The sequence below is a fragment of the Panthera pardus genome, unplaced genomic scaffold (genome assembly GCF_024362965.1).
Source record: "Panthera pardus isolate Hobbes unplaced genomic scaffold, ASM2436296v1 HiC_scaffold_10, whole genome shotgun sequence".
Taxonomy (NCBI): Eukaryota; Metazoa; Chordata; class Mammalia; order Carnivora; family Felidae; genus Panthera; species Panthera pardus.
Genome location: NW_026526655.1, coordinates 96,789,463 through 96,817,088, shown reverse-complemented (window position 1 = coordinate 96,817,088; position 27,626 = coordinate 96,789,463). Strand labels below are relative to the sequence as shown.

The window sequence follows — 27,626 nt, the reverse complement described above, 5'->3', positions numbered from 1 at the left end:
CAGGTGAGAAAGGGTAAGGGAGAGTCTTTTCAAACCTTTCTGAGTCCTCTGACTCAAGTCCAAACTTCCTAGGATTCTCTCTTTGACCTCTCAGATCTTGCTGGTTTTTCAACCAACAATTCCTCAAGCAGTTGTTGTCAGTAACACTATTCACTATTCCATCACTCATATCTTGTCTTCCAGTGTTCCCTGCAGCGGTCTAGGTGTGTGTCCTGATGATATCCCAGGCAAGGTAGAACGTGGCCATCTGACTCTTCATCCCACCCATGTCACCTGGGAGAGCACAGGGTACCCCCACTCGTGCAATGGCTTACCAATCTAGTTGCCTTAGGAAACCACATAGAAGAAGCCTGAGGTCTTGTGGGCATGCTGTCCTGTTTTAGTCTTGTTTTTGAGTCAAGCATCATCAGACTGTCTGCATGCTGGCTATTAAGGTGTTAACTTCCTCAAGAGACAACACATTATTTGCATAAGGATCACAAGGAAGAGGCCAAAGAGCAAAATGGTTAGTGTTACTATCCCTGGTTCCAGAAAGCCAAGGTTTTACTTCTACTAGATGTAATACCTCAGTGTCTCGGTATCCTCACCTCTTATACAGGATGTGAAGATGACAAGAGTTTTAAAGAATTGCAAGCATTGAAAACTGTACACAAGTGCTCCTCTTGCTCACGTTCTCAATGGGCGTGTGTTATCATTTGCTCTGGGATTGAGAACAATTAGCAACAGCCCCTGAAAGACAGACTCAAGGCTCTTTTCCAGTTTGTTTTTGCTGTGGGTATTCAGAGTCAGGAAGAACACAAATCTTCATCTATAGAAACTGAAGGGAAATTTTATTTTCAAAAGAAACAAGCTCATGGTTGGCATTATGCAATGCCAAAGAGTGAGCCTGCAAATTGTGAGGAGTGGAGCGTGCCTCAAATGCTTCCAACCCTCTAGCCTGGTTGATTTTTAAAAGTCACCCATGAAAAGTTTATTTATTTACCTTGAATTATTGTCTATTAAAATGCAAAGACTCTTGGAAGGAAAACATATTAATGAAGGAAAAAGGCCTAGCCATAGGAATGAAGATAAACCGTAGGTGTGATCTTATTTCTTCTACTTTTCTACTGTACAGTATAATTTTATGGAATCTGCTTAACCTCCTTTTTATCAAGTACAAAATAGGGATACCTCATTGACTGGCAATTTAGAGTGGAAATCATATAAGGAAATCACATAGTTGAATGCCTGTTATACAGAAGGCACTCAATATGTTGCAGCTCTCATTTATTTTTATTATTTCAACTCACTGTGAGTAGTTTACCAGATTATTCTGAAGCAAACATTCATTGATAGTAAAAGGTAGGAGAATGCACCATTGCAATATATAAGTGTAGGAACTCAGGTGTACCACCCCAAAATACACCACTTTGGCATATTGATTATTCTCAGCTATAGGCACCTGAAAAGTGGCAAATTTAGGAAGAGGTTTTCTGTGAACTCCCCTTATCTGCCTAAAGACAGATCTTCCAGAAGCAACTCAACTGCCATCAGTTCCCTGTGTGTGAATCTCATCAGCCAGAGAAGGACTCTCATTGAAGGGTAGGAGACTAGAAGTCCACACCACCCCTAGACCAATTTTGTCACACTATCATACCTCCTGTCTATTCTTCTAAGTGTCCCTTCACTTCCTAAAAACCATTTGCCCTCCCCTAAGACCCCGACATCTCTCCTGCCTTTTCCCTAGTGGAATGACATTCAATCCTGAATTCTAAAGCTATCTCTTCAAGTTACTCATTTTCCCTGGATATCTCCCATGTAGATACAAGGTGTACATGTTAATAAACTCCCATTCATTTTTTCTTATTAATTTTTTATTGCAATAACTTTATTAAAGAAAGGTAGAGGGAAAGTTATTTCTCCTCTCATATAAGATAATTTGATAGAGGAGACAGAAAAGAAAAGGGGAGGGCACTAGCAAAGGTGCAGAGAATCAAGGCAGCAAGAGGCCAGTATAAGCAGAAGACACTAGAGCTTCCCCTGCTCTGAAAGCCAGGGCCTGACCTGTGTGTGACTTTGTTTCTCCCTTCACACTGTTTTACACCTTAATTAAAGTTTCTTAATTAAGTTCTGGAAAAAGTCCTTCAAAAACTCAGCCCTTGACTCTGATTATTCCCTGACTTTGCAGCCCCAGAAAAGAGTAACGAGGCCACACAAGACTGAGCTGGAGGCACCTGGGTCATCCCCACAGAGTAACAGGAACGCTGGACTCAACTCCAGTGTGCAGTGGGCGTACCTAATCATACTCAAGAAGTTGGGAAAGCTGCCTAAACCAATAACCCCTAAAAGAAGGAAGCTTATCGTCTGAAAACACAGATAATTATAGGTAAAATCACAATGGAATAAAGATAAAAACATAATCATCTCTGAAATGTGTGATAATGACTATAAAAAACAAATCCTCCACTTACATCTTCTGGTTTACCCTTATTTTTAGTGAAGTTGAAAATGTCTGCCTGGGTCAGACCCTGCACACTGCTAAGGGAGATGTGCTAGGTGTCACTGCCTGCTTTCTTTTCCAGGCTCTGCCACTGACCAGTCATGTGGCCTTGGGTGAGTGACGTGTTTCTGTTTCCTCATGGGTAAAATCTGCCTACCATAAAATAGCTGCTCAATAAATGTTACATCCTAATTATAACTGAAATTATTTCTCAATTCAAATATTTATTAGCCATTTACCACATATTTAGACATTGGGGCAATCAAAGAAGACTTTGAGTGGGTCCATCTTTGTTCAGTTGAAGGTAGGAAGGTTGCTAGGAACATAGTGTAAAGAATATTCAGTGATAAGCCATAGAGTTTGGCTTTGATTCCACAGCAGATTAGAAACAATGGGTCTTTTAGAGAAGAAAATTACTTAACAAAAGAGATGTCTGTGGACCCTGAGTCCTTTGGTGGTCAGCTAGAGACCGAGGGCCACTTGGTCCAGACAGCGGATGAGGTGGGTGGAGATTACAGTAGGAAACAGAAAATAAATAAAGAAATGCATAAAAGAGACACTTTCAGGAGTCAACAGGACTCAGAAATAACTACATAAATGAGTAAAGCTGAAGGAAAGCCAGAAGGGACTGTATGTAGTTGTGTGCATTCTTCCCACAGAAGAATTTTGTGTGCATTCTTCCCACAGAAGAATTTTAAGGGAAGCTAGTTGGGGCCTAGGTCAGTATGAGTTTGTTTATTACTTTTATTTTATTTTATTAAAAGAATTCTTCCCATAAAAAACAAAATCTAGGGACAATATAACTGGTTTCAAATACAATGTAGTGAGCTGCATGCAATTTTGCACAAAGCAGAGGTCAAGCAGAAGGCAAGTATGTATGAACTAGCCTGCCTCAAGGGGTCCAGGGTATCTTCCCAACAAAAGGCAAAATCTGAGTGGGATCATGAAAGGTGGAGAGGCATTCACCAAACAGAGAAGTGGAGGAAGGCTATTCCAAGGAGAGAGAGCAGAAGGTACAAGGATGCAAGGGTGGAAAACGGTAGAGCCATGATGTCAAAAAACCATCCCAATTGCACCCAGATGAGCAATGTCAATGGCTGCCTACTCTTGGTAATGGTGCAAATGCCAAAATAACCTCCCCATCCACCTTGGAGCACACACTAAATCTCCATCCAACACACTCCCTTAAGGAAGTCCTTGTGAAATAAACAGTTCAGACTAGCCTTCCGCTACTTTTGAAGGAAATCAGATCAGCCAGCTATGACAGGGCAAATATTTTTGATGCATTATGCATTGTAGTATTTCAGAAAGTAACACCCTTAAAGGAGAAATAGGTCACAAGATGCAGAGATTTTATTGGAAAGAAGTATGGACATATTTGGTGCCTAGAAATCTGGGTTCCCTTGCAGGGAGTGAATCTGGGGAACAGCAGGACGAAATTGGTTTCAGTGGGCCTGAAGGCAGGAAAAGCTCAGAAATGAACAATGAATATATGCTAGAATGTTTATTTCTAAAGCCTTGATGAAAAATTTGTTTAATATATTTCTATTTATGAATGTGTGTATATATATATATATATGCACACATATGTGTATGTATGTATATCTAAACATATGAGTGTTATGTATATGTACATACACACATGCACAGGATACTTAATCCATGAATTATATTTGCTATTATGCAAATTTCTGTTCTTGAGCACAATAAAGGGCAATGGTATTCATACTTTTGAGATGACTCCCAATGATCTCTGCTTCCTGTCATTTATGAGTGTGAGGTCGATTTCCCTTGAGGATAGGCTGGAATTACTGACATGCTTCTAACCAACAACATACAGCCAGTTTAACGGGATGTCACGTCTGTGATTATGTTACAAAAGTTTGTGACTTCCCCCTTATTGGCAAACTCTCTGTATTGCTTTCTCTGCTTGCATGCTTCTATGAAGCAAGCTGCCATGTTGGAAAGGTTCATGTGGAAAGGAACTGAGAACTGCCAGTGGCCAAGTTGCAGAAAGAAAGTGAATCCTATCAATGCCATGTGCTCTTGGAAGACAGTCTATCCCCAGTGGACTCTGGAGGTGCTGACAGCCCCAGCAGACACCTTCAATGCAGTCTTTGAAAGACCCTGCAGCACAGAATGCAGCTAAGCCATGCTCAGATTCCAGACGCACAGAAACTGTGAAGGAATGAATGTGTGTGAGGTTCTAAGCTACAGTTTTGAGGTAGTCTGTTACAGGGCAATAGATTACCAGCATAATGGCCAAGTGTTAAAATATATCCTCTTTATTCAAACAAGGAAAACTGTAAAGTTTCCCTCAATATTGACTCTGACTAGCAAGAGTCTCCTAAACGCATGGTTAATTTTCTCTCATATGTTTTTATATGTATTCTATTGTAATTTATTTACATTTCTTCATCCTATTTCCCTGTTGCTTTGTTTCTCCTTTAATTATAAAGCTTAGTTGTGAACCTACCATCTTCTTTATAATCAGCAAGGAACTTCTTGCCAGTGCAGGTCTTATATCGAGGACTAGCTCTCTTTGATATATTCAATGTACATTCTTTATATTTGAGACATGTATGGATGTATTAATTGCTTCTCACTGACATGACTGTAAACTACATGAGAGCATGAAGGATATCTAATCACACAGTGTAAAGATCTATGACCCAAACAGAATTGCTTGTACTTCATAGATCTTCAATGCATATTTGGAATTAATTTTGCAGATATAGTACAAGTATTCCATAGCTCTGCCATGCATACTTGGGATTAATTTTGCAAATATAGTACAAGATATTTCATAGGAAGTTCATAGGACTCTTGAAAATAAGTCACAAAAGGAGAAATTAGTGAATGTCCTCACTTACTACACAAATTTGAAATAAGTTATACAAAAACGTACTTTCTCTTTATATATTTTTCAGTAGAATATAAGCCAAAGATGCTAACCACTGGACCCACATAAGGTATCAAAACAAAATAATTCAAAGGGAAGTTACACTTTTGCATCACAGGGCTATCTACAAATATAGTGCTCATTATGCAATAAAATAATAGACCTTAATAAGCAAATACAAACTATGGCATTTTATTTAATTCTAAAAATTTAGAGTTAACTTATCTCTTACGAAGGATAAACAAAACATTTTTTAGAGATGTTGAAAACTCATTTACTTGTATTTAGCACAGAAAATGTGGAAGAAAGTTACACACTTATTTTAAACAATTATAATTTCCCAATATTGAAAACAACAGCTGTGGAAGAAAGTAATTAACATGATTTACTATATAATCATTCTATCATTATATGCTATTTAGAAATACAGTAACAAAACTGAGTGGCTTTCTTGCTTGTGCTCATAAAAGACAAAACAAAACAAAAAACCCTGTTTTCTCAGTCTTCTCATGCATCAACTGTGCTTTAAAACAGTTTTGTTCATTTATGAGAGAACATTTTATGATATGTTTCCTTGTATTTTGGAACTCATTACCCATTGCCAGGTACAGCTGTTTAGTATGTTTGCCTAGCCCCACCTACCCTGTGACAAAGAGATCTAGTGCACATCTTCCTGGAGTGATAATGCATTTGACTATGTGCCACAGAAAAGATGAGGATGAGTTTGAAAAGATAAGCAAGTCTTCTACTTGCCTATTTCTGACTATGCTTTTAGGTGTTTTGCAAAGAATGAAAATACCAGGTGAATTAGTCCAATTACCCCCCTAGAGAAAGGGACAAAGAAAAGGAGTTTTCTCCCTTCACTTTACCATCCTTATTACTATCCAATTTTCTCAAACTTATTCCTCCCACTGCCTTTTGTGGTGGAAGTATGATGCAGCCAAAAGACTTAAAAACAGGCAAATATCCGAAACATTTTCCTACATAGAGTAAAATGTTTCTTAGTGCTGTATCTCTAAAAATAACTAAATGTTAGCTATCTATAGCTTAAAACTATTAATAAGTCAGCATATCATCTATTTGATCTATGTTTATTTTCCTTTGTTTCCTTTTGAGGCTAATGATGATTTTTGAGAGTGTAAAGACTCATACTTTGTATGTTTCCAGAACCAGAAAACTAAGATCCTGTCATTCAATGAAATACTATATGTTAGAAAGAGTATGTGTAGAGGTGTAAACAAGGTATTACTTCAAATTTCTAAGTGGTTAAATGTCTGTAAGAGGTACAATATACTGTCACTAGACTGTGCTGAGTGTTGTGCATAGAGGTGAGTTTTAAAGAAGAACCCATCACTTTTTAATTATGGCATCAACACTCCACTATCTGTTAGCAAGCAGTAGGACTAAAAAAGATAAGACCAAGAAGAGTGAATGCAGACTTTCTGAGTAACTACAGCCCAGAATTAAGGTAACAGAGGATTTTATAACACAGTCTATTTGGGATATTTCCAGTGGAGTCACTATAGGCCCAAGTTCATTCTTGAACTCCAGGGATGACAGTCATTGGGGTCTGTCCAGTGATGATAGCATATTTTCTCATCATGGCCATCTAAAACCACAGTCAACTACATCTGTCCTAATTTCTGTTAAAGAACACAATCAGGGGTCATTGTGAAATCAATTTCCATAAACTCCCCTTGCCTTGGGAATAAGAGGAGGCATTAAAGAAAAAGTTAAGGGGGCGCCTGGGTGGCGCAGTCGGTTAAGCGTCCGACTTCAGCCAGGTCACGATCTCGCGGTCCGTGAGTTCGAGCCCCGCGTCAGGCTCTGGGCTGATGGCTCGGAGCCTGGAGCCTGTTTCCGATTCTGTGTCTCCCTCTCTCTCTGCCCCTCCCCCGTTCATGCTCTGTCTCTCTCTGTCCCAAAAATAAATAAAAAACGTTGAAAAAAAAAATTAAAAAAAAAAAAAAGAAAAAGGTAAGGATGACAAAGAGTTCAAGAATTCAGAAAAACAACTGTCTCTCAACCTGAAGGGTATTTTGCTATTTTGACCAAAAAAAAAAAAAAAAAAAAAAAAGGAAGAAAAGAAAAGAAAACTCCTTCAGAGGAAAAAGATGCAACTTTCTTTAAAGGCATTTAAACTTGCCTTATTAGATTTCATGTTTAGGCCCACACATTTTTAATCAAACGAGGGTTTGTCTGGGAGGCTCACACAGCTTTGGGAAGACCAGTGCTAAGGCTCCCAGAGAACTATCCTTGGTGCTGACTTCACATGCTTTCTGCCAATACTTCCCTTGCTAAGATTTTGATGCTAATCTTTTCATAGACAAAGTCCCCCTCACTCCAGTCCAGGGTGCTCTTTTGAGATACACTGCTCATCTGACAAATAGTTTAACCAAACAAGGATCTATCCAGACCTCTATCAACCCTGTCTCTTCTGCCCTCCTCTATTCCTGCCTAATTCATTAGGTAGCTACCATAAGAGTTCACTCCAGTCAGCACGACAGGTAGCTGTGAATTGTGCTATTGAATGGGGGTAAGAGACACACTGCCTTGGACCTAAATGCACTTAGGAGTGCAAGACATTCAGGAACAGTGAATGCAGCTCTCCTCTCAAGAGACAATAAGCCCCTATGTCTATTTCTCCCTTGAGCTGGTAACCATGAAAATGACTTGTGACATCAAAACTACCCCAAGCATTGAGAGATGATGGTTCTACTCACATCAGTTCACACACATCACCCAGTATGTAATACCCACAAACCACACTGCAAACACCCTTGAGTTTCTATTTCACTCACTGCAACTCCTAAAAGATTATAGATTATAAGGCACTAAACACAACAATTTACTGGCACTTATATTCTAGACATGGTTGTAAGTGCTTTGTATGTGTTAACTCATACCATTTTCAAGATAATAATCTCTATGAGTAGCTATTATCATTATCACTCACTCACCTACCCCTCTTAACTTAGATGAAGCAAATGAGAGAGACAAGTTACGTGACTATCTCAAGGTCACACAGACTGTAAGTGGTACAGTGGAATATGCAATGAGACAGTTTGGCTCTAGTATCCGGTATCCAACCTGCTTCATGTCCCTGCCAGCTATATAGGGAACTTGTACAGGGAGGGGACTCTTATCTTAAAAGGAGGGCTGGACTAAAACACTTTGAATTCTTCCAGGCTGAAATTTTTGTGGTTCTAAGAACAGTTTTGCTTTTGTTTTTGCTTAAATAAATGGTCTTTCCCAAAAATGTATATTATATGTTAAAGTACAATTTATAAACATAATAATTATAATTTGTTTAAAAAATACTCCATTATTATTTGTTGCTTAATTGCTTAGTTATTCAAAATTTTCAGTTCTATATTTGCTTATAAAATACTATATGCATTGTATTACATTGAGTCTGTACTTGTATTTTAAATTTATTGATCTTAGGATAAAATTCATAGAGGGAATTATTTGACATTCCTCAGAATATATTTTCTCATGGACTCAGAAAATTTAATAATATAAATTACTATAATTACTAATATTTCTATTCCTATAAGAACAAAAACAAAATATCTCAATAAGTTGTGTTTTTGTTTGTTTGTTTGTTTGTTTTTTGCCAGATAACTATTAACTACCTATTAAATCAAACAAACTAAAAAAATCTTCTGGTAACTTTTTTTCCTAAAATGGGCCACATACTTTTAAGTTTCATTGGTATGATCTGAACATAATTTAACCTTTCCACGGCCATTTAGGACAGTCATTATAACTATCAATTGCTGAGTATATATAATTTTCCTATCCTTTTTCTAATTTGTTATTTGTCTGACACTGTTAACACCATACTTGCTTCTAACAGTTATTTATATATATACAAGATCTCCCTTACTGGATTTCTATGAACTTAGAAACTTTATAACCCAGCTGATTAACAATGTGTCTAAAATAGAAGCAAAATAATTATGAGTGAGAAGTGAAGTTCTCTCCAAAAAAACAGAGCAAGTGCATTTAGTATACAAATCACAAACCATTTGTTTTCACTTCCACAAAACATTTTGAGTCGTTTTTTTTTTATATTCCCAGCTGTGTCCTAGGAAGCTGAACTCATCCCATCACTGAATTTCATACACATTTAATAGCCTTATCAGTAGCTGTAGCATTAACTATAGTAATGACATGGATGTGTATTTTTACATCAGCTGTGGTGCTAAGATTGTCACATGCATTATGACATTTTCATTTTCCACAACTTTCTGAAGTGGGCATTATTGTCCATATTTGAATACTATCATATAAAGGTTACAGAGGTAAAGTAAGTTGACTCAGACAGTTAGAATGTGGTGGGGAAAGAATTCAAACCCAGGTCTGTATGACCAAGAGTAACACTAATCATTATCCTAATTGTGTGGAGAGAAGGAAGAAGTTTATTCAGGGAAGAATTTATCACTGGATAGAAACATAACTGTGGATCCAATTCAGCTTTTATAGGCTGTCTTAGTTATGTCCAGTTATGTCCAAAATACCACAGGGTAACTTATAAACAACAAACATTTATTTCTCAGAGTTCTGGAGGCTGGAAAGAGCAATATCAAGGTGTCAACAGATATGGAGTCTAGTGAGGACTGTCTTCCTCGTTCACAGGTGGCCATCTTTCCACTGTGTACTATATGGCAGAAGGAGGCAAGGAGCTCTCTAGGGCCTTTTCTATGACAGCACCAATGCCATTCTCAAGGGCTCACTGCTCATGACCTAGTTACACCCCAAAGGCCCCACCTCCAAACACCATCACAGTAGAGATTCGGTTTCAACACTGAATTTTGGGATAACACAAACACTCAGTCTGTAGAAAAGGGCCTTCAAAAATGGTCCATATCTAAAAGTAGAAATGATACCTGGTGTAGTATGAGCTAACACTAAGAAGGCTGAATCAGTCAATATTTACTGAGTATCTACCTTGTGGATTTCAATAATAAATAGCTTCTCAGGGCCTTGAAATGAGTGGTGCCTGCCCCATCTAAGGGTGCAGGCTAACAATTGCCCTCAGGACATATCAGGCTTCTCAACGGGAAGCAGAAAGAGACAATGGGGCAATGAGCACAGCCGGAAAATGCTCACTGAATGTCCATTCCTGTTTGTTCTCCTCCTTCAAATAAGCCATAATCGACTTTGGAAACCTACTGGACAAAAAAGAAATGTTAACAAGGATTTTTCTGGTTATATAGCTAACCCCATTAGAAAACAAAATATCCCTGAGGGTCTGGTGAGATTGGCTGCCCAAATCAAGAAAATCCTCTTAGTTATGTACGCAGCTGTCAATGCAAACAGGTACTTTGCAGAAGCTGTTAGCCAAATCCCCCTCCTGCACAGAAAGTGTTTCAGAAATGCGTTCTGTGGTATACACAGAGAAATGTGCTCTGTGGTACAGATTAGGTTTCAGTGAAGAAGATAAGAACTTCTATCACTGACAAATTTTCTCATCAAATCACATAATCAGAGCATTGATTTTGAGACAGGAATGACCTTGGAGGTTATAGTGGGATGGCTAATAATGGAACAGTAGTGGTAGTGCCTATTCCTGGGATGATGGATGAGCAGCCAGACACCAGATTCCCCAACCAGGGTCTCATATTCAGTGTCTTTAGGGGCCAGGCAGGCAAAGCAAATCAAGGGGCTGGCCAGGGGAGCAATCCAGCCTCACTTCTATCTGATCAGGCCTGCTATACAGAGTTGATCCTGTGTCAAGAGATCATGCAATTCTCAAGAGAAGATAGAAATCCAGATTTTATAGCTATCTACATATTTTGAAATCAGAGAGGGGACCAACACCCCCCTCCCCTCCCAGGCTGCCAGTATCATCTCTGACCCAGAGAACAGGCAGGTAACTCCAGATAAGTACAGGATATTCTGACTGGCAAGTTGGATGAAGCCTGGTTATTAACACGTGGAAATTTTGATAAGATAGAAAAATTAAGCTATTAAAACAGTTATTTTTTATTATAAAATCATAAGTGCAGCAGGTACTCAGGCATAAGGTAAGCCTTAGAGATAGAAGAGGAGTCAAGGATATCAGTACACATAATTTTTGCTAAAACACACACACACACACACACACACACACACACACACACACACACACACCTACCTGTGAAAGACCCCAAATTGTGCTTTTACATTTTGATGTGGCCATTTGGATGTCACAGGATCACAAGTGCAGCTTCCTATCATCCCTTTCAATAAAGATACCACATCCGATACCCTGTGGGAGTGGACAACATGTCTCTACAGTCAGTGTCAGGGCCAACTCTAGTTCAGTGGGTGGCACTTTTCAGAGAATGTTAAGGGGTGTTGGTCAATGTCTTGGCCAGTGGGAAAGTGGACAAATCAGATAATATTAGTTTCTGGTGGTCATTTTTGACCATAAACTAAGTAGCTTAAAACAACAGAAATTTGGGTCGCGTGGGTGGCACAGTTGGTTGAGCATCCAACTTCAGCTAAGGTCATGATCTCACAGTTTGTGAGTTCGAGCCCCGTGTCGGGCTCTGTGCTGACACCTCGGAGCTTGAAGCCTGCTTTGGCTTCAAGCCCTCCCTTTCTCTCTCTGCCCCTCCCCTGTTCATGTGCTCTCTCTCTCTCTCTCTCTCTCTCTCTCTCTCTCTCTCTCTCTCTATGTATGTGTGTGTGTGTGTGTGTGTGTATCAAAAACAAATAAATAAACATTAAAAAAAAAAACCAGAAATTTAACTGTTCACAGTGGTGGAGGCCATAAGTCCAAAATCAGTCCAAAATCATGTCAGCAGAGCATGGTCCCTTGGCTCTGGGAAGGAATCTGTTCTTTACCTCCTCCAGTTTCCAGTGACCATCAACATTCCTTGGCTGTGACCACAGCTCTCTCTGCTCTATCCTCACAATGTGTTCTCTCTCTTCACTTCTGTGCATTTTTCTTACAAGGATACCCATGATTACATTAAGGGCCCACATAGATAATTCAGGATAAGCTCTTTCTCTTAAGATGCTTGACTTAATCCTGTATTTTGCCATGTAAAGTAATATTCACTCTTTTGCCAAATAAAGTGTGAGTTAAGAGAAAGTATATATTAGTCTCTGACCCTAACTCCTGTCATGGAGCTCCTAAAATCCTTATAAATTTCTAAGCAATAACAACACTAGGAATGTCTTTTGTTCTGCTGAGGCAACTATAAATGGGCTCCTGGATTAGGACTGGTTACCAGAAAGACTAAACCATGATTAGAAGCTTGCAATTTTCAACCCCACACTCCATTTTCCAGAGAGGGGAAAGAGGCTAGAAATAGTTAATAACTGATTGTGCCTACATGAAGAAGTTTCTATAAAATCCCAGTAGTAAGGGGTTCAGAAAACTTCCAGGTGGGTAAACACATTCACATACCAGCGAGTAATGCACCCCAACTCCATGGAGATGGAAACATTTGCACTTGGGATTAACCCAGACCTCGTCCTATGTATCTCTTCACCTGGCTGTTCATCTGTATCCTTTATCATATCCTTTAATACACTGGTAAACATAAGTAAGTGTTTTGCTGAGTTCTGTGGGTCACTCTAGCAAATAAATCAAACCTGAGGAAAGGTCATAGGAACCTCCAACATGTAGCCAAATTGGACAGAAATTGTGGGTAACCTGGAGACTTTCTTCTTACAAATGCATCTGAAGTAGAGTGGCAGCAATCTTATGGAACTGAGCCCTTAACCTGTGGGAACTGATGCTATCTCCAGGTAGAGAGTGTTGAAATTGAGTTGGATTATAGGACACTCAACTGGTATTACAGGGAGTGGCTTGATGTGGGGAAAATCTCGACACATTTGGTGATCAGAAGTGTCAGAAGTGAAATGTTTTGTGTGAGTAATAAAGGAGGAATACAGGGAAGAAACACAGAGTAGGGGAGTTATTTCCTAGAAAGGAAAATTAAAAAAATATTATTTTTTCTTCACATAAAGTGATGCTTACAGGTTCTGGGGCTAGGGCATATGGATGTTTTTTAGGGAACCACCAATCATTCCACTATAGTGGCTAATTGAGGCAGGCAGCAGAGACCATTAAAGGTCTCCAGAAATTTAGAGCACTTCATAAGATCTCAATTCTGGGAAACCTGAAGGGGCTTACAGGATTTCAATAAATGAATTCAAGTAGATGAGATCAACAAGTGGTCACTGTGACAAGGAAACCCACATGACAGGATCTCCTCTGACAGGAGGAGAAGGTGTGGGCAGCTGATGGCTTAGGAGTCCTATCCATGGCCTATTTCCATTCCCAAAGGTAAGAGAAGTCCCAGGACAACAGATAAGATTCAGTCTGACCATTGGTTTTTAGGCATCTTGGAAAGGTTCCAGATTAGCTGACCTGTCAGTTGGCAGATGAACAAATGCCTCTGAAACTGATACTGCTGAGAAACACATTCAATGACGTAACATACACCTCGCAAGCTCCCCTTTGCATAGACTATCGGGGGCCGAAATGCTATAGAGCAAGTTGAGTTCTTCCAACTTACCTTAGCTATTTAACTTTAAAAACAATTTTAATGTTTATTTATTTTTGAGAGACAGAGCATGAGCAGGGGAGGGGCAGAGAGAGGAGACGCAGAATCCAAAGCAGGCTCCAGGCTCCAAGCTATCAGCACAGAGCCTGACTCAGGGCCCGAACCCACAGACCACGAGTTCATGGCCTGAGCCGAAGTTGGACATTTAACCGACTGAGCCACCCAGGTGCCCCGCTATTTAATAAAGGAATATTTAAGTGATTTTCCAGTCATCATCAATACAGACACAAGGTTCTATTTTTCTTAGTACCAGAACCCCTGATCTTGAACTTAAGAAAATAGTCCAACTACCTTAAGATTGCTCATAACTAAATTCTACTACAATTCTGCATATGCCATTGTATGGCAAGGGTTAGCCCTGACCTAGGAGTTCAGATACCATGAGATTAGGAACACATCATTCCATCACCTATATATAAACACACTAAACTTTTGAGCTGCCCCTGCAGGGCCAGGTCTGGACAATGGAGTGCTGAGCCCAGAGTCAGGCAAAATTTTCAGAGAGGTTGCTAATGACATGTTCCTTAGTATCAGGCAGCCACCGGTGAGCTCTAAACACTGGTACTGTCAGCCAGAAAGTTCACAGAACCAGGAGAAAGTTCAGTGTACACACTCCTCAGAGAGAGGGGTCAGGATAAAAAACTGTTTCATGGACAGCTTTGTTTTGATTTTTTACAGAAACATTTTTTTTTCAACTCTTTAATGATTTCTAGACAAATTACTCAACATTTACTGAGTATAAATTTTAAACAATTGAATATGTCAGTAAAATTCTAAGTGGAAATAAAAAAGAAGCCACTCCATCTGTGAAACTGTGTCTTAAGAGATACAGGGAAATAAATATAATTCTACTACTTTTCTGAACAATTTAAATGACCATGGTGTTAAAACTCAGCAGACACAAATTGGGGTAGGTCATTGTCAAAATGCAGATACCAGGAATTCAACTCCAGAGTTTCTGAATCTGATTCAACAAGCACCCCCCAAGTAATTCTATTATAGGTGGTCCAGGAACCACACTTTGAAAAATACTTTCCTAAGGTAAATGGGTGCTAAAAAATTAACAGGAATTATTTGAGAAATATCTATTCATAATAAGACCATAACTGATATCAGTGTACCATAAACTGAAGTTGTTAATCAAACATGTCAGCTCAGGGATTTCAAACAACATATTTTTAATTTATTTTAAACATATCCTTTTTTATAATTTTTTAATGTTTATTTATTTTTGAGAGAGGGAGAGAGGGAGAAAGAGTGGAGGGACAGAGAGAGAGGGGGACACAGAACTGGAAGTGGGCTCCAGGCTGTCAGCACAGAGCCCAACACGGGGCTTGAACTCATGAACTGTGAGATCATGACCTGAGCTGAACTCAGAAGCTTAACCAACTGAGCCCCCAGGTACCCCTATCATAAACATATCCTTAATCTGGCAGATCCTTGATTTGGTTTTACTCCTTCCAAAGACTGCTTTTAAATCCTATATCCCTTTTACTCAGGGAGATTAACATCTTAAACATTTACAAAGGAAAAAAAAATATTTAAACCTTTTTACTCATTGAAAAGCACATCTAGCTTATCTTAATTAATAGAAATGATAATTAATGAAAATGTGCTACAATGCTCTTCAACCCTCAACTTTTGTCTAATAAAAATTATCTGGTAAGGAACAGCCTATACACTTTACTGATCCTCTTCCAGTTGGTTCTTGTATGCTGGTATTCCCCAATATTTCTCACATCTGCACTATGATACATTTATCTATGAATGTCATCCACCCCATTAAACTACATCCTGTGGAATTAGGGCGATGGCACTCTCCATCCTTGTATATGGCCTCAAACACTGCCTTGAACAAGACTGGTATAAATAAAAGTTTATTAAGTTGTGAAATGGAATATGTTCTTTTTAATTATATACTCCATTTTATGTGCATATACGTGTATTTTTAAAAAAATCTATGTAAGTCTACCAATTTGTTTCGGGAAAGAAATTGTTTTCTAAAGAAGGAAAAATAAAAATGTATACAGGATACTGTCAAATTTTGAAAGAATCTCAGGCATATAGATGTAATCAGACAGTGATGAGTTCCTTTACAAAAGAGAAATGACTTAGATCCATTTGAAGTGGGAGGGTTGTGAAAAGTTGGGCTGGTCTAACCTTTGAGACTCACGCTACATCGGTAACATTACTGGTTACACATAATTTCTCTATTTCTACAGGCCATGCAAATTTAATTAAAAGATACTGAATTTTCTCCTAGATAATTTCTGAGCTATTCATTCAAATTTGGAGTAGATAAGAGGTTCAGAATGGCCTGAGTGCAATGACAAATGTTAACTTATGCAAGAGCAACATCCTAAGAATAGTGATGATTTGGTAAAATACCCAAAAGAGATTTGCATATTTCAGATTCTTGAGTGGGGTACAAATGCCCATACATATGTGAAAACTATGAAATTTGGAAAAGGAGATACTCTATCTCTCTCTGAACTGATCCGGAAATAAAGTAGGGGAAAGAAAAGGCAAACTGTGTAAGGAGTGCTGAGGGTTCAGCAAGACATCTTTTATACACACTTTTGCCTAGAACTGGAAAAAAACCAAGCCTCCCTGCTACAATAAATCGTAGAACAAGAATCACAAAGCCAATCACTGTAATGGAAATGACTGTCCATTGTGATAAAAACAAGGATGGACCATGGCAAATTCAGATACAATTCTGATGATAGTACTGATAGCAAGAATTTTGCAAATAGTGTTCATTTATTACATGAAATTTAGCAATATTCTATATCTTAATTTTCCCCCATCATCTATACCTATTCATTAGGCAAATCATTTAAATCATATGTTTATGCAGTATTGATATGTAAATAGTTATGTGTATATAGCATTGAACTGGTCATTATTCTGAAGTCTATGAACAGAAGTTATCTTTTTTTTTTAAATAAAGTTTATTTATTTATTCTGAGCAAGGTAGAGAGAAAGCACAAGAAGAGGAGGGATAGAAAGAGGGAGGGAGAGAATCCCAAGCAGGCTCCACGATCTTAGCTCAGAGCCAGATGCAGGGCTCAAACTCAGGAACCATGAGATCACGACCTGAGCTGAAATCAAGAGTTAGACACTTAATGGACTAAGCCACCCAGATGTCCCTATCTTTTTTTTTTCTTTTTTTATCTGAGTTGACATTTAACTCAGTTCCATTTGAAGAAAGGTTGTCTTGCTTCATCTGTTAAATGAACTCCTATAAAATTACATGACACAAAATATACACTTCAGGAAAGAACCTGAGCTTGTTCAAACATCTGGAATGTTTGGTGCTCACTAAATGGCTGCTGGTATATAATGGCAAGTAAGTGGTTGAGGTGGGAGGAGGTGATACAGGCAAGTGGTATATTTCTTTCTTAGCCTCCATGTTAATGTTTAAGATGTTCTTCTAAACGGAAGATGAGCAGACAGTAAAATAATTCCTACATGAATCCAAACAATTATTCAGTGAAACATAAAGTAAATATAATCATTACTTAAAATATATCTGATAGGTCACTGGACATGACAAACTTATGCTTCTTTTAAAATTGCTTTTCTATTAGCATACTAAATTTTTATTGATAATAGGAACAGTGTAACTACTCTGTAAACTAGTTTAGATGCATGTACATGAGAGAGAACACATATGTATGTTTTTTTTTAAATTTCTTATAACTAAGGATTAATGTTAAAGACTTGAATCTAACAGATTTATCCATGTAGGGACTTTCCATTGGCATTATTTAATCACAATTAAATAGATAAGTGAAAATCACCATTTCTTTAGGGTGGCCTGGTCTACCTAATTCTTGTAATGTACTTGTTCTTTTGTATGGGAAAAACACTAGAATTTATACAGATAAAATAATTCTAGAGGATCATCAAATATGTAAAAACTCCAAAGAAATGCTTCTGATAAGTTTAAGGGTTTTTTTTTCAAAAAATAAAAAAATAAAAATACATTACGGTAAAATAAGACTCTAGTCATTTTATGTAGAAAAAGATAGGATTCAGTAAGCAGAGAGGGAAACATTAGAGCCTGAGGTGCCTGGATGGGGAAAAACATGTATTTTGAAACAATTCTGAGAGTGTCTGCCCACAGTACACCTCCTTAGGCATAAGATTCCTCTTACGAATGTAACAAACCCCACCTACTCCCCCTCAGGTTTCCCCTCAGGAATTTGACAAAAGACCTAAGTATGGCCCTAGACCACTCCTCATACAATGAAAACAAGCCAATCAGGAATGGACAACCCAGCACCTAAAGCTATCAAGACAATAATGGTAGAATCTGAGAAAGAACAGGGGGAAAGTGGAGGGGGAGGGCTGACCAGAACCTTATAAAACAAGGACCCTCGCCAAGAATCCTGGGGCATTCAGTTTCAAATGTCCACTCTCTGTAAAGAGAGCTTTCTTACTATTCTTCCTAATTTTACATTCTAATAAACTTTTGCCTGCTGCTCATTTTGTGTCCACCTCTTCATTCTTTGAAGCAGCAAGACAATGAATCCTGGGTATTGTGGTAAAAATCCTGCAACAATTTGTACTAACTATTTTTGAATTATTTTCTATATTCTTGAAGCTGTGGCATAGGAGTCCTTGCTGACCAGAGAGACTGCTCTTAGTTGGGGGGGGGGGGAGGGGGCTACCTAATGCCTATAGAAAACAAACTGCTTTCCTTCAGATCACACCTTTCACATGCAAACAAACCAATCCAGACACCAAACTTCAAAACATCTCTTCTATCTGGTTCTTAGATTCCAGGAGGTAATGTATTTCTGCCATAATCACCCATGGCCAGGCAAAAGAAACCTAGAGCAAGTACCTACAGTGGAGCTCACTGAAATTATTCAAAATCAATTCTAAACCTGCTTACACTGATTTCCCTTTACTAAGGAAATCATATTAAAGGCTCCTGCCTATGCTTTTGCTTTCTGACCAAGACTGGTGCGTCTCAAAGTGACCCTAGATGGAATGCTATGCCTCCCATTTCCAGGTAGATCTGTAAGTACAAAATGTTTTCTTCGTGATACTTATTTCTGTTTCTGTGTGTCTTACCATACCTGATTACAACAAATGTCAGGTACATACTACAATACCATTAATTAGGTAATTAAAGATATCATTTGAGGAACACACCTGTCAGGAGAGGCACAACACTCCTTCCAACATCAAAGAAAGATGTTTGGGAATTTCAGTGGTAGGATCCAGGATCATGTTGTGGGCATCAGGACAAGTTGTGAGTGAGTGTGGGATTGGCTTCTATACTAACAGTATGAAAAGGCTGGCCTTCCAGAGGGTAGAGATTCTCATTTGAGGTCCACTGGGAGTAGACAGAGAATCCCAGAGAACTCTGATGATATTTCTATTTGGGGTTTAACATTTTATGTCACATATTAGCTTGTAGAGAAGAGTTAGAACAGTTTGCCATGGAACTAATTTAGGTTTTAGTAGAGAAATAGAACAGAAGAGATTAAAAACAAAAACAAAAACAAAAACTGGAGTTTAATCAGTGCTGAATATTTATACTCCTGTTTACCCATCCCATAATCACACTTTGGCTGCTTTAGAGTAAATTATATATTGCCAAACTCTTCCTTAAATTTTCTAGCAATTACAAACTAAAAAATACAATTTAACAAAAATAGGGTAATAAGTTTGCTCATTGCTTGTAGAGTACCCTTGTTTCTAGGCCCTTTCTGCAGATAGAGCTAGGAAACATATATGTGAATGATAACACATGCATATACACACACCTATACATATTTTTATACCTACCCATAAAAAGCTTGCTGAATTTTTTTTTAATTTGGGATAGTGTTAATTTATAAATTAAGGAGAACCTTAAATATTATTTTAATTAACAGATTAATTTTTCCATTTGTTCAACTCTATTTTTATGTACTTATTAGGTGTTTTCATAATTATCTTCATGTAGAAAAAAATAAATGGAAAATAATAGTATAAACATGTACCAACCATAAAAAGTTAAGGATGGGATTAACAGACAATGAATTTAATATTAGGTTAACTCTAAGACTGGAAGAAGGAGCATCAGATGAAGAAGTAATATATGACCATCACTGCATTGTAATATTCTATTTTTTAATCTGGGTACTGAGAAGTGTTTATTACATTATCCTTTATGAAATTTTGACACAAAATATTATTTAATTTTTAAAAATATATAAATGAAAAAAAATTAAACATTTTCTTAAATAACTTTTCTTAAGACTTAAGTTCTTTTAAGAAGTTGTAAATTCTTAGAACAAGTGAATGCTTCAAAAGAAGAAACCCTCCAATAGAGCTTTAAATTTCATTAAAGACAGAAGGTACCTAGACTCTTAGAAATTGCTGAAAAACCATAGAGGGCAACTGGTAAAGTACTGCAAATCATTTGCTTGATTTCAGAGAAAGCAAGAAACAAGTTCTGAAAATGGAAGTATCAGCATGATTTTTCTCCCAAAGGGAAATAACATGAAGGGTCAGGAGAATACGTGGCTCTTTTTGTTGGGGTTGATTTTACAAGCATCCCTCTACCTGCCTATCCTGTTGCTGGCTCCACCTCCACAATCCAAGTAAATTGGTAGGTTGACTCATCAAAATAACTCATGCCAAAAAAATATTTCTCAGTGATTTGCCCTTGTTCCCCTCTTTAACAACAGAGACCCACTTAAAGTGCAATAGTCTGCACTTGTCCTCAGTAAATTCAATTACATTTCTTTCTGGCTACTTCAGCTGGCCATGATGATTGTAAATTATACCCTGCCCCCATCTTCCTGGCTAATTTTCATCCCCACAATGTGAACTTGATGGGGATGCTTTGTTTTTTCCACTCCAAAGTTCTTTTAGCAAGGACCAAATTATAAACAGTGCTGTGTTATGCACTTTTCAAAACCCTGTCTGTAGACAAAGTCTCAGCAACCCTCTGGACCTCACTTCTGGGATAACTAGTACCTGTTCATGCCCAAACCTCTACTTTCTCATGAACTTCCAATATTCACTAAAACTGCCAAGATTGGTGATCGTCCTGAAAAACCTTCGTATGAAGTAAGTCCAATCTGTGTATGTTTGAAAAATACAATAAAAAATATGCTGAATTATGAACTCCCAGAGTATTTTTTTCCTATGGATAACTGGAATGAGAAACTTTAAAAAATATTTGCTATCATTTTTCAAAATGATTATTTTAACTTTAAACATGTAAGAACTCATCTGCCCCCATCTTCCTTCAATTGCCTGGATGATTATGATGTAATTGCAGTTATAATTACAAAGGACTTCAATTCAATTTAATTTTAATTATTTAAAATTTGTAAACACTCCAGGAAAACCTCATTAAGCTGGCTGAACCAGCTCATTTGCAAAAGGGACCAAGGAGTCATCATTTACAATTATTCACATTACAACATCCATTCAACTCACACTAACCATTCTGATTAACTAGTAATCATACTCACTTGGGGTGAACAGCACTGGCAAAGCTTGTTATAGCTTTTAAAAAATGATTTGCAAAGCTGCATATATAAAGCAACCCCCACATTCAAAAACAGCCAGAACTTTGGCCTGTAAGCACACCGGAGGGTAAATAGAAAGATTCTCACAGAATACATGCATTTTAAAATATCTATGTGTAAAATTGATGTCTTGGAGTCCCTATCGATTCAGGTTTGTCTTTTTTTACTTTAAGATTACACGATCTGCACACCTTCCTCAGAGAAAGCACATCACTGTGATGTGAGGCTCACAGTCAATCAGGGGAGTGAGCCTAAGCCCTTGCATAAGCTGTGTTTAGAATTAAAGTGCCCTGCTGTAGGAGGGTAGGAGGGGGAGAGAGTGCTTGAGTACTAAGTGTAGGAAAACCCAGCTCAGTTGGAAGCCTAGATCTTTCAACCTCTCTGAACCTCTCCTTAAAATAATCCAAATACGAGTAACTACCTCACAGAGTTTTGCGGAGGATTAAAGATGCCTGGCAAATAAATAGAAGATGTGCAATATGTATAGTTTATAACATTAAAAATGCAAAGCTAAGGGTTAGCGTTCTGTTACTTAGTTAACAGCTACTAACATTCTGGTGAATGATGTGTGTGAATATATTTTAACTAAAAAGGACTAAACTTTTCAGAAGCCATCATTGGTTAGCTTACTTATGAGAATTATAATAATTAGTGAATAAAGAATGTGGGTTATACAAAGCACACATGGATAATTTGCACAATAAAATGTTGTCCTATAACACACATCTTCTAGACAATATGAGGATTCTTGAATAAAGATATTTATTAGGCAAATTAAAATCCCACCTGGTGATATAACACTCATATTGTCACATTTAACCAGATCTATTCTCATCTATTATTAAAATTTTGGCACTTCCTGCAGAGACTTGGCTAGAAACAGATTAATAATAATCACTCTTATTGCTCACTTTTACAAAGGGCTTTTAAATTTCTGAAATGATTTTAAGATCCACTGTTTGAGCTTGTCTCCACAACGATTTGTAGATTTTGAGCATGAGCAGATTTTACACAAGTGCACCAAACAATCAGTGGTCATGGCTGTTAAGTGGCAGAAAGATTGCCACTTTGGGATTGGGTATCATCTTTCTTGTGAATATCTCAGCCCTTTCCATAGTTACAAAATTAGGGCTCAATAGAGATGAGTTAATTGTGTGTAGAAGATTCAGCGGGCAAGAAGGAAGAAGACGTAAGAGAAAGGTTTTTTTGTTTGTTTTTGGTTTTGTTTTAAAGAAAAACATAGTAATGGTAAGCTAGTTTGGGGAAAAGAGGGATGGTTTTATATGGGGGAGTTTAGGTGGGAAAAACATAAATGTGTAACCTTTGCACCATTTGAACTCTGCATTGTGAAATATATATATATATATATATATATATATATATATATATATATATATATATATATAATGGGATATTATTCAGCCATCAAAAAGAATGATATCTTGCCATTTGCAATGGTGTGGATGGAGGTGGAGTATATTATGCTAAGTCCATCAGAGAAAGACAAATATCATACGATTTCACTCATATATGGAATTTAAGAAACAAAAGGAACGAACATGGGGGCAAAAAAAAAAAAGAAAGGCAAACCGTAACACAGACCCTTAACTACAGAGAACAAACTGAGGGTTGTTGGAGGCGGGGTGGCTGGGGGAATGGGCTAAATGGGTGATGAACATTAAGGAGGGCACTTGTGATGAGCACAGGATGTTGTATGTAAGTGATAAATCACTAAATTCTACTCCTGAAACCAGTATCACACTATATGTTAACTAACTAGAATTTAAATAAAACCTTAAAAAATTAAATCAGCATTTTACTGGATAATAGAATGTAATCTCTCTTATTTCCAAAATGAAAACCATGAAAAGATGCTAACACACTTTGCACTAAATCTACTTGGAGAAGGAACAACATTTTCCTGCATTCACTCAATTCATCCTGGAATATAATACATAAAATTGTAATTCAGAGCACATTATCTATGCTGCTATTTATTTTCTGAAACATTAGTCCTGTAATACTATTCTACATTTTTATATTAAAATATGTTCTGTAAGATTCATGCATTTATTCTCAGGGGAACTGGTCTATGTAAGTTTTGTAAAATGTCGACCAACTATTTGAATGAAGAACTGAACCAAAGATCATTGATATTCTTCATTTATCACTAACCAGGTTTTGATAGTTGAAAATATTTGTTAATCATTCTTTGCCTCAATTTTATCACCAAAAAGAAAGAGGAATAAAAGTGGTTGCTTTGAAATGTATGTGTGACTGCACACATTTGTGAAATTCTCTGAGATTTTCCAATGGAAATGCTATTGGAATCATTAAAATTTAGTGAACCTTGGGAATTTGAATCCTTTAATACTCCAAAGGTAAAGTAATCAGATTAATGGATTTTTTTTCCTTGGTTAATCTTGTCAAGAGTCTAGGTTGTTCAAGATCAGATGTTTTCCACCTCTCTATTGAAAAAAAACTGACTTGACGCCTTGAGTCAAGAAATAAAAGCCAGCTTCCTAATTATTCCCTCTGTGTGGTCCTCTGAGACTATAGCTGATCTGGGGTTAAACTTACTCTTTAGCTAATTAAACTCCTTTTTTGTTTTTAATTAAGCAGCCCTAACGACCTTCCTTTATGGACAGCTGGCTGCGCTATAATCAGAATAAGTTTCTTATATTTAACATGGGGTAGGTGAGTGATGACCAAAAGGGTCTTAAGAAACTGCTTTTAGTTCTACCAAATACAACCAATAGTGGGGAAGGGGACAGGGAAGTGGGCTGGAGCAATTCCAAGACTGAAGTGGTCACAACCGAACAGGTGCAGGCTCGGCAAGGCCTGAGGACCTGGGAGGGATGTTCTGCCAGCATGCACAGCACGTCAAACCAGGTCTGCAGCGTGTACCCTGAGCACCTCAAAGAATTAAAAGAGACCAGATGTATGGATTAAAGCCCATGACGAAACTGCCAATCCATTATTTTATAATGCACAGTGAATATCTAAAGAAATCAAGTCCTCCACTCCCCCTGAGGTGATTTCATTGTTTTAAAATATTCAAATGTACCTGCTCTAAGCTACCATCAATTTTTTCTGAAAATGAGGTCTAGAGAAACGTAGGCTTTCAGTATGTATTTGTGGAATATTGCATGGACGAATATAAATGAATAAATGAAAAAGCAAAAGATCATTTATGAACCTGATTCCATATCCTCATTCTGTAGATGAGAAAGGTGAGGTCTAGAAAGCTTAAATGAAATACCCACGCCCCCAGGTAGGTTTTTCAATAAATCTTTACTGAAGACCTACTAGATGCCAAGCAAACTGGGGGCTATAAAGATGATCAAAGCTGCCTTTCTCCTGTGCAGATGGGCATATCCCTTTACAATGTTTGAGACAACCCATTCATCATTGGTTTCCAGCAGCTGTGCAAGTAACTTTCAGGTTCACAAGTCAGAGGCTTGAAAACATTGTTTTTACTTTTCATCAATGACAAAATAAACATTATTACACCAAGTCAGCTTCTTATTTCTCTGAATCCTGTGCAGTGCCCAAATTAGGATTTCACATAGTAATCATTTACCAGGACCTCCCTCCATCTGGAGCCAGGCCACAGTTACTAGAGCATTCTTACTATAAAGCTAATGGTGGGCAATGATTATGAGGACAAAATGTTGGTTTTCCACCTTTCTAGAAAGGGATATGAAGGTGGAGGCCTGGGTGGGCAAGAGGAATGAAGAATGGAGGTTTTGCTGTTAAAAAGCATTTACATTTTACCTGAAGAAAAAAAATCTGTTTTCTTCCTTAAACTTGTGAACAATTTAATGTAAAACATTCAATACCATTACGTTAAGATAAGCCTCTTTGAACGAGTGAAAAAAAGAGAAAAGTTGCAAGAAGGCAATAATTAAACAGAATGTCAGAGAGAAACAGAATCAAAATCATAAGAGTACTACTTTTTTTAAGGTTTTTTTTTTTTTTTTTAAATTGAGATAGAGAGAGAGAGAGAGAGAGCGCGCGCGCTGGGGAGGGGCAAAGAGAGACAGAGAATCCCAAACAGGTTCCACACTGTCAGCACAGAGCCCAGGCTTGATCTCAAAAACTGAACTCTAAGACCATGAGATCATGACCTGAGCCAAAAATCAAGAGTCTGAAACTTAACCAACTGAGTTACTCAGGTGCCCCAAGAATACTACTGTATTCTTTCTGTGTTGAGGAATGAGAAACAGGAAAGAACAAAAATGTAGAAGAGAAAGGGAAGGGGGGGAAGCACAGTCTTGAGATAATTTTTAGTTCCTATTCACCTGAGCTATAATTTTCAATGATAAGCCAATCCCCTGTTGTCCCACCTTCATGTGGTCAGCTGGCAAAGTATTCTTCATGGCTCTGTCTCTGCTCCAGTCCTAGGAGAGCTTTTATTCTAGAGTGGCTAGATCTAACAATGTATTCCTCCCCAAGCTGTAATTTTCAGGACAAAACGATACTGTCCAGAAAGCAAGATGGTGTCTACTTGAGTAATATAACTTATGGCTAGAAGGTTGCCATCTGTAGTCTAGTGACCCAGAATCCTCAGGAAAATCAAATGTTCCACATGAGTGGCAAATACAAACTCACATTCTAAGAAGGTGCTTGACACCCACTTGCCAACAATTCCACTCATAGCTCTCCTTTCAGCCTCTTGATTTTACAATAAAATTTTCCTTTCTGAAATATAGCTTGGCTATGGAAATAAATTTTAATTATATAAATTTGCAAGGTGACCTTTAAAAAACTCAAAGGTTAACTTTCTTTACTGTCTAAATCCTACTGTGCCACGCACAGCCATGCAAATCAGCACCAGTCTAATCTGTTTCCCTTATGATTTCTACTCTCTTTGGCAGATTTCCATTTTGTTTTTTCAAGTCTAAGTTGCTTACGGGGCGGGGGGGGTGGGGGTGGGGGTAAGATTTCAAAGGAAGCTCCAGTTCCTGGTGTCTTCATGTAACTTTGGTTTTAGTTACTAAGGAAATACTTCTTTGCAGCAGCTACACTATAAATCCTTTAATTCCTCCTTCTCCTAATTCTTAAGTAATCCATTCAAACTGCAAAAGCAAATACTATGAAAGCATTCCATAGAACACAGAGCTTGCAACCGGATATATATATGCGTGTGTGTGTGTGTGTATAAATAATTTTAATTTAAATATATTTAAATCTCTCTATATAAATATATAAATATAAATAATTTTAATTGAAATATATTTAAAACTATACAATTTAAAATAATTTAAATATAATAAATTTTAAAAATAATATATATATAAAACTTCAAAATTTCATATTAATTTCCATTCGAAATTCAAATTCAAGTAGTCCATGCAGGGTAACTAGATGAATAGAGGCAGTGTATGATAGATAAAGTTAGTACATGCAACATAATCCTGCATTGTTTATCAGAATCAAGGAGGATGGCAAAATCAAGTCAGAGGCTGGCATAAAATTTAAGGCTAAAACTATCCAAGCTTGTAAGAAAACACAGGTGGCATTTAGTTATATACTAAATCTAAAATGCTTTGTCCCAAAATGTTTACTAACAAACTCAATTATTCCTTTCTCAAACAGTGACTGAGATCATACCTTGTCCAATAAAGTACTAGGAATAAAATGATATGTTACATCCCCTGCCCAAGAAGGAAGAGAACCTATACAGAAATAACCACAGAACAAAGAAACATATGTTAAGGGCTAAAGAAAGACACAATATGCTATGACAGATGGATAAGAGAAGAATTTAATGCTGGTTGAGGTGTTGGGATAAGCTCTAATGTAAAGAGAGACATTCGTGCTGGGCCCTGTTACCAGTGGACCATGCCAAGATGGTGGCTGTGAGAAGACGTATTCCAAGCAAGAGCGCCAACACTGGGTATGTTTGCGAGTGTTGACGTAATGGCAAGTTGGCCCACTGTCCTAGAAGAGGTGGATAGATTGAAGCCACAACCAGGCCAAGGAATTAGAGTATTGAACTTCAATACAATGGCGATGGGTACAATTTCAGGTGTTTTTAGTAAGGCTGGAAATATAAAATAGTAAAACTAGAAAGTATTCTTTACAAGGTAGAATGACACATTCCCACTTTTATCAGATCT

At 37.6% G+C, this 27,626-nt stretch overlaps 1 protein-coding gene across 7 annotated transcripts in view; it reads right to left on the bottom strand.

Annotated features, from left to right (window-relative positions):
* The window catches only part of NCKAP5 (NCK associated protein 5), a 959,339-nt gene that overhangs the window by 332,441 nt on the left and 599,272 nt on the right, over positions 1-27,626 (bottom strand). The gene's annotated exons all lie outside the window — the stretch shown is intronic.